Genomic DNA, 8,912 nt, shown 5'->3' with positions numbered 1-8,912 from the left:
ACCATAGAGCCCTCTGATTGGGGGGGGGGCACCACTTTCTCCTTTGTACCCTCCTCCAATTGACAGAGTCCTTTATCCCAAGCTTATGCATTTGACATCAATGGCTGAACAATCCGCCATTTGGCAAATTCTACTTCACAAGACGATCTATGCGACAGTAACACTAACCACAAAATATAAAATTGTATTTAATGTCTGAAATCCCCATGGAGGGTATTCTGCCCTCCCAACCCAGACTGACCTATTTGTGACTCCAAACCAGGAGGTAGTTGACTCTTAACTGCCAGGTCTGTTCAGTGGTAAATAAGAATGAGCAATCAGGGACTGGCAATCAATACCGGCGCAGGTCTTGATAACCACATACCAAAGTTCAAAGTAAATTTATTATCAAACTACATATATATTACCATTTTGATCAAAAAGCTCCAGAGCCTGGTCGTCTGTACCTCTCCCTCCAACTGGATCCTTGACTTCCTCACAGGAAGATGACAGTCTGCGCAGATCAGAAATAACATGTTCACCACACTGAGAATTAAGACACACGGTGCACCACAGGGATGTGTGCTTGGCCCACTACTCCACTCTCTCTGCACCCATGACTGTGGCTAGGCACAGCTCAAATCCCATCTATACATTTGCTGATGACACAACTATTGTTGGCAGAATTTCAGATGGTGACGACAGGGCGTACGTGAGTGAGATAAATCAACTAGTTGAGTGGTGTTTCAGCAACAACCTTGCATTCAACATCATTAAGATGAAAGGATTGATTGTGGACTTCAGAAAGGGTAAAATGAGGGAGCGCACATCAGTCCTCTTAGAGGGATCACAAGTGGAAAGAGTGAGCAACATCAACTTCCTGGGTGTCAATATCTCTGAGAATCTCACCTGCGTCCAATATATTGATGCAGCTACAAAGAAGGTACAACAGCGGCTATATTTCATTAGGAGTTTGAGGAGATTTGGTATGTCACCTAAAACACTCACAAATTTCTACAGATGTAGCGCGGAGAGCATTTTTACTGGCTGCTGAGGTGTGAGGGGTGGGGGGGTCTCCTGCACAGGATTAAAATAAACTGCAGATAGTTGTAAACTTAGTCAGCTCCATCATGGGCACTGGCCTAGGTAGTTTTGAGGATTCAGTTGCACAAGGAGGTCTTGAAGCTTATTGATTAGTCTTGAGGGGATGATGGTGTATGCTGAGCTGTAGTCGATAAATAGCAGCTTGATGTAGGCACCTTGCTGTCCAGATGTTCCAGGATTAAGTGAAGATCCAATGAGATGGCATCTGCTGTGGACCTGTTGCACAAGAAGGCAAACTGGAGCAGAAATAAGTCACTTCTCAGGCAGGAGTTGATATGTTTCATCACCAGCCTCTCAAAACACTTCATCATTGTGGATGTAAGTGTTACTGGACAATAGTTATTGAGGAAGGTTTCCAGTTGTTGTTCAGACAAAGCATCAGAAATGTGATCTACTTTGACAGTGGAGTGATTGTTGGTGCCAGACAGGGTGGTTTGAGTATCTCAGAAACTGCTGATCGCCTGGGATTTTCACGCACAACGGTCTCTAGGGTTTACAGAGAATGATGCAAGAAACAAGAGTCATCCAGTGAGCAGCTGTTCTGTGGATGAAAATGTTTTGTTAAAGACAGAGGTCAGAGGAGAATGGCCAGACTGATTCAAGCTGACAGGAAGGTGACAGTAACTCAAATAACCACACGTTACAATAGTAATGTGCAGAAGAGCATCCCTGAATGCACAACACATCAATCTTTGAAGTGGATGGGCTTCTGTAGCAGTCGACCACACCAGGTTTCATTCCTGTGCTTAATAAATTGACCACTGATTGTTCTTGCTGTAATCCATCAGCTTCTGTTCCAAAGCGTTCGCTGTTGTCCTCCAACTTCAGCCCAATCATTTAGTCAGTGTCCACATCTCCCTCCACACGTCCATCGTATTGTGTAAAATTCAAACAGGATACAGATAGATGCTGGACATTTATTCTTACAGATTTCCAAACATTTGGGTTTTGTGAAGGGATGGTAAGTCAATATACTCACATTTACTGGTAAAGTAGTGCCTCATTGGGTCTGCATTGGGAAATCCTGTTCATGCAGCAGTGGAAAGGAAAAGGTGAAAGAAAATTGCATTTATAGTTATCATTCAGTAATAATTCAGCATTTTCATTCATTAAGCATTTAAGCCATCTATTACAGAAGCCCAGGTTCTGTAGCTTTTCAATCAGGACTGTAAGAATGATAGTGTTAATCACTGAGCTAGAGTCAATGAACAGGATCCTAACATAGGTGTTTGTGTTGTCCAGGTGATCTAAGGCCACTTGAAGAGCCATTGAGATTGCACCTGCCGTAGACCCATTGTGGCGATAGGCAAATTACAGGGGATCCAGGAAATACAGCAGTAATATGCACAGAGTGCCTGTATACATCAGTCAAATAAACCACAGTGACTTGTTCTGGACTGTCGGTTTCTGGAGAACTATTGTAAGGGAGACTTAGAAGAAGCCCCTGCTCATTTGAGAGATCCATCAGATCCTTTATGTCCATCCTGGGGAGAGATGGACCTCCAACTAATTTTAAAAGCCACCCCATCCCTGTCACACTAAAGGTGTTAATTCAGCACTCACGGTTGTCCACGATCAATCACCCCCAGCTGGTTATTCAGACAGCTGGATGGGGTGGAACCTACTCAAAGCTGAGCCCAATTCTGATCTCGAGTCAAATTCCTCCAAGTCCACTTTGGAATTGAGACAAATCTGAAATAACTGCTTATTTCTTGAATAGTCAGGGCATCACACTTTGCAGGGAGAAGGCAGGAAAATGGGATTGAGAGGGCTAATAAACCAGCCATGATGGAATGGTGGAGCAGATTCAATAGGCCAAATGGCCTAATTCTGCTCCAATATCTTATGGACCCATGGAGGGAAAACTAGTAGTCACATAGTCATAGAACATAGCAGCACAGAAACAGGCCATTTGGCCCTTCTAGCCCATGCCAGACTATTCTGCCTATTGACCTGCACCCTGACCATCATCCTCCATTCCCTCCCCATCCATGTACCTATCCAAATTTCTTTTAAATGTTGAATTCAAACCCACATTTACCAGTTTGCTGACAGCTCATTAATTTCACCACCCTGATTGAAGCTCCCCTTCAAGTTCCCGGTAAAGATTTCACCTTGCACCCTTAACCCATGACCTTTAATTCTAATCTCACCTGAACTCCGTGGAAAAAGCCTGCTTGCATTTACCCTATCCACATCCCTCATAATTTTGTATAACTATCAAACTCCCCTCATTCACCTATGCTTTGAGGAATAAAGTCCTAGCCTACTCAACCATTCCTATAGCTCAGGTTTTCAAGTCCTGGCAACATCCTTGTGAATTCTCACTGCACTCTTTTAATCTTATTGATACCTTTCCTGTAGGTAGGTGACCAGAACTGCACACAATATTCCAAATTAGGCCTCACCAATATCTCATACACCTTCAACATAACATCCCGACTCTTGTACTCAATACTTTGATTTATGAAGGTCAATGTACCCATCACTCTCTCTTTAATCTGTGCATTGACTGAAGGAGCCAGGAAGAGGAAAGTAGTAATCTGAATATGCCCAATCACCCTAGAGTCCACTGAAAGAAAGGCCCGTGGCACTTCTCATATCTTCTCATTTGAACCTACTCAGCACTTTACAGCTAAGAGTGTGCTTGTCACTCATAGAAAGCCCAGCAGCGAATTATATACATTACTGGAAGTTTACACAAACAACACTGTGTACATGACGTGGAGTGAGGGGTAGATGGGATTCTGGGAAGAATTCCCCCAATTTCTCCTTGAAATGTTGCCCTGGAATCTGTTAAATTCTCCAGACAGACAGGAAGTATCGCAGTAATGTTTCACGTTTAAGAAAGCGCTCAGGTGAGACAATGATCAACTGTATCATGGCAAACTTGCAGCCTCTGAGGATGAAGTGAGTCTGGAAATGCCTTTGCCAGCGCAGGTGCATTGAGACTGTGCTGTTCGGTCACTGGGAGATGGCACCAGGTCCTTCATCCACAAATAGAACAGCAAATCACAGACCTCACCCACCTCCCCAGGACAATTACCAGGTTCACAGAATGCCGAAGACTTCCGGAATTAAAATAAAATAAACTTTTTTTTTAAAAAAACCTTTTTGCTTGCAGCTGTTCATGAGGATGATCTAATAAGTAGTTTGACAGATTGCAACATACTCAGACAGAAGCAAAAGAACTACGATCAGGTACAGCAACACGCCAGTTAGTCAATTTGCTCTTCTTTGTGCCCGGTCAGCAATTACTGAAGGAATTGATCCAAATCCCCATTTACCTATAGGAGTTGGGGAAAATGCTGTCCATAAATTTCAAATTATGGTAGAGGTGTCCCCTGCTTTACGCCACTGCTTTTACAAAAGACCTACATTAGTAGCCTGTTTTCACATTATAAAGAGGATTTTCGCTTTTACGAAAATTTTTCCCATATAAATTAATGGTTCTTTGCTTTACGCCATTTCAGCTTAAGAAATGTTTCATTCTCCCTTTGTAAAGGGAGGGACACCTGTATTGATTTTACTCCATCACAAACCATATATTGGTCATGTGACTATCCTGCACAGTACCCACATCCAAGGAGAATGCTGACAGATTCCCCAATGAGCCTCACTGGAGCTAATCTCATGAAGGACCGTTGTTCTCAATCCCAGCCTGACACTTCCTTTCTACAGGAATTAAACGATTGTAACTAATACTGTTAGAGTGAAAATCAATTTCTCCAAATCTTCCACCTTGTCCCATCACAAATCCTCCTTGAGTGAACAGAGCAGTTTGTGAGGGACCAACTGAGTTTGAGTGTCTCATCAGGCTCTAATATAAACTGAGGGTGTTAACTAATGGGAGTCTAACACGACTGATATACGTAAACAACCTAAGCCATTAAATTGAATATTAGAAAGGCAAAGTCTGTGCAGATGCAGCAACAAAACTCTCTGCTTTTTGAACTCAACACATGCAAGTGTTCACTCTAAGCACAGTGCTGTGTAAGTGCATGTGTCTTTCAGTCAGAAACTGTTTGGCAAAGCTCTCCTGCCCCAATTAAGCCACAGAGTAAACAAATGGAATCCTGACTATTTTCCAGGTTAGTTTTTGTTTATATTTATTTAGTTATTTATATAACTGTACAGTTTATATAAATAATATATAATATATATAATAGTTTATAAACTGTAAATTTACAGTTTATATTAATTTGTTTACAGTTTGGAATCGGCCCTTCCAGCCCTTTAAGCATCGTCGGCCAGCAATTTAACCCTAGCCTAATCATGGGACAATTAACAATGAACAATTAACCTCTTTAGATTGTGGGAGGAAACTGGAGCACCTGGAGGAAACCAACAATGTCACAGGGAGAATTACACACTCCCTACAGACAGCGATGGGAATTGAACCCGGATCGCTGGTACTGTAAGGTGTTGTGCTAACCACTACACTACCGTGCTACCCTTTCTTTAAAGTTTATCTCAAATAAGCAGCTGTCCCGATTAAACAATGACGCAATTAACCAGAATCCACTGTAATACCATCCCCTAGGGTACCAACACTGCTGAGAAAGAAAGTATTACTATTCCATGAAGCATCAGCTTTGGTGAAGAATACCAGATCTTTGGTTCTATGCAGTGTTTCTCCATTGGTAGAGCAGGACATTCCTACAGAAACAATTAATGAGCCACCATATCAGCTATTTGCTTAAATAATCCCAGTTTCTTTTCAGTGCAGATTTAAAAACACATTCACTTTCTCCTCACATCAGATCGTAAATCTGCACAAAGCAGTAGAGCCACCACTGTTATCCTGAACCTAAATACAAAAAAATTATATATACACAAACAAAATAATGGATAAATAATATTGAGAATGAGCTGTGGAGTCCTCTAAAGTTAGTCCCTATGTTGTGGAATCAGTTCAGTGCTGGGGTGAGTGAATTATCCCCTCTGGGTCAGGAACCTAATGGCTGAGGGGTAATAACTGTTCCTGAACCTGGCGGTGTGGGTCCTCAGGCTCCTGTACCTCTTTCTCGATGACAGCAGTGTGAAGAGAGCATGCTCGGGATGGTGCAGGTCCTTGAAGATGAATCCTGCTTTCCTGCACCAGCGCACTTTGTAAATGTGTTCAAGTGATGGAGATGGACTGGACTGTATCCACTACTTTTTGTAGGCTTTTCTGTTCAAGGATACTGGTTTTCCCATACCAGACTGTGATACAACCAGTCAGTATACCCTCCACCATGCATCTATATACGGTGCCTATAAAAAGTATTCAAATCCTTTGGAAGTTTTCATCTTTTATTGTTCTACAACATTGAATCACAATGGATTTAATTTGGCTTTTTTTTGACACTGAACAACAGAAAAAGACTCTTTCATGACAAAGTGAAAACAGATCTCTACAAAGTGATCTACATTAATTACAAATATAAAACAAAAATAATTGATTGCATAAGTATCCATCCCCTTTAATACACAAAATCATCATTGGTGCAGCCAACTGGTTTTAGAAGTTACATAGTTAAATGGTGATCACCGTGTGTAATCAAGGTGTTTTAATTGATTGTAGTAAAAATACACCTGTATCTAGAAGGTCCAACTGTTGGTGAGTCAGTATCCTGGCAAAAACTACACCATGAAGACAAAAGAACACTCCAAGCAACTCTGCAAAAAAATTATTGAAAAGCACAAGTCAGGAGATGGATACAAAAAAATTTCCAAGTCACTGAATATCCCTTGGAGTGCAGTTAAATCAGTCATCAAGAAATGGAAAGAATATGGTACAGCTGTAAATCTGCCTAGAGCAGGCCGTCCTCAAAAACTGAGTGATCGTGCAAGAAGGTGACTAGTGAGGGAGACCACCAAGAAGCCCATTACAACTCTGGAGGAGTTACAAGCTTCAGTGGCTGAGATGGGAAAGAATGCACACACAACAACTGTTGCCCAGGTGCTTCACCAGTCGCAGCTTTATGGGAGAGTGGCAAAGGGAAAGCTACAGTTGAAAAAGAAATTCACACGAAATCTCAGCTAGAGTTTGCCGGAAGGCGTGTGGGAGCCTCTGTAGTCAACTGGTAGAAGGTTATATGGTCTGATGAAACCAAAATTAAGCTTTACAGCCATCAGGCTAAATGCTACATTTGGCATAAGCCAAACACCACACATCATCAAAGATACACCAACCCTACTGTGAAGAATGGTGGAGACTGCATCACGCTGTGGGGACTCTTCACTGCAGCAGGCCCTGGAAGGTCTGTGAAGGTAGAGGGTAAAATGAATGCAGCAAAATACAGGGAAATCCTGGAAGAAATCCTGTTGCAGTCTGCAAGAGAACTACAACTTGGGAGATTTGTTTTCCAACTAGACAATGAACCCAAGTATAAAGCCAAAGCTACACAGAAATGGTTTAAAAACAACATAGTTAATGTCCTGGAGTGGCCAATTCAGAGTCCAGACCTCAATCCAACTGAGAATTTGTGGCCGGACTTGAAAAGGGCTGTTCACTCATGATCCCCAAGCAGTTTTTGTAAAAAACTGGGAAAAGTTGCAGTGTCCAGATGTGCAACTGTCAAGAGATCTATCCACACAGACTCAAGGCTGTAATTGTTACCCAAGGTGCATCTACTAAATACTGAGTTGAACGGGGTGAATACTTATGCAATCAATTATTGTTTGTTTTATATTTGTAATTAATTTAGATCATTGTAGAGATCTGTTTTCAATTTGACATGAAAGAGTCTTTTTCTGTTGATCAGTGTCAAATAAAAGCCAAACTCCACTGTGGTTCAATGTTGTAAAACAATAAAACATGAGAACTTCTGGAGGGGGGGGGGGGTGAATACTGTAAGTCTGCCAAAGTTTTAAATGACATGCCAAATCTTCAAAGACTTCTAAGAAAGTAGAGGTACTTCCGTGCTGGACTGAGGACACATCCTCTGAAATGACAACGCCAAGGAATTTAAAGTTACTGACCCTCTCCACCTCTGATCCTGATGACAGGGATCAGGAGTGTGAACCACTCGCACAGCCACTCCGGGATGAATATCTGTTATCTGTAAGTAGGGGCCGTGCACAATCCTGATTTGATGGGGGCGGATGTGAGAAGCACAGAAGAACATCTGGTAAAACTTCTGACATGCCTGTTTCGCTGCCGCTGCTACTGTGCAATCGAAAAATCTCTGGAGAGGAAGGCCCCGAATCCTCGGCTTTGCCTGTTGCTTGGCGGCCGGGGCTGAGGTCGAAGCACTCGGCAGAGATGGTGCTGGGTGTCGGTGGGCTGGTCAGAAGCTCAAAGTTTTTCAGACGGATCCAGAGTTGGCTGTGGTCGGATGCTTCCAGAGGCTGCATCAGGAAGCTTTGCGGCGCTGGAGGTTCATGGCAGGAAGAGTTTTTCTTCCTTCTACCGTCTACGTGAGATGATGGGCTATCGAGGACTTTGAGACTCTCTTTTACCATGTCCATGGTCTGCCCTTGTCAAATGACGGTATTGCTTTGCACTGTTGTAACTATATGTTATAATTATGTGGTTTTTGTAAGTTAGTCTTGGCCTGTCTTGTGTTTTTGTGATACCATACTGGAGGAACATTGTATCATTTCTTAATGCATGCATTACTAAATGACAATAAATGAGGACTGAGTGTCCTCACAATCTAATCTAACCATTTCTCCTTTTGGAATTGAGCATTTCCACCTCCTTAAAAAAGCACGCATCAAATGGGATGGACTGTTTGGTACAGTTCATGGTGTTATGACTGACATTAAACTATTAAAATAACATCTTGTAATCTTTACCTCCATCCAGATTCTAGAAAGGGTGATACAAAGATGCAGTCAAC

Source organism: Hemitrygon akajei, chromosome 16, assembly GCF_048418815.1.
Source record: "Hemitrygon akajei chromosome 16, sHemAka1.3, whole genome shotgun sequence".
Classification (NCBI taxonomy): Eukaryota; Metazoa; Chordata; class Chondrichthyes; order Myliobatiformes; family Dasyatidae; genus Hemitrygon; species Hemitrygon akajei.
The sequence above is the reverse complement of the archived record's forward strand: the minus strand, read 5'-3'. Positions refer to the sequence as shown.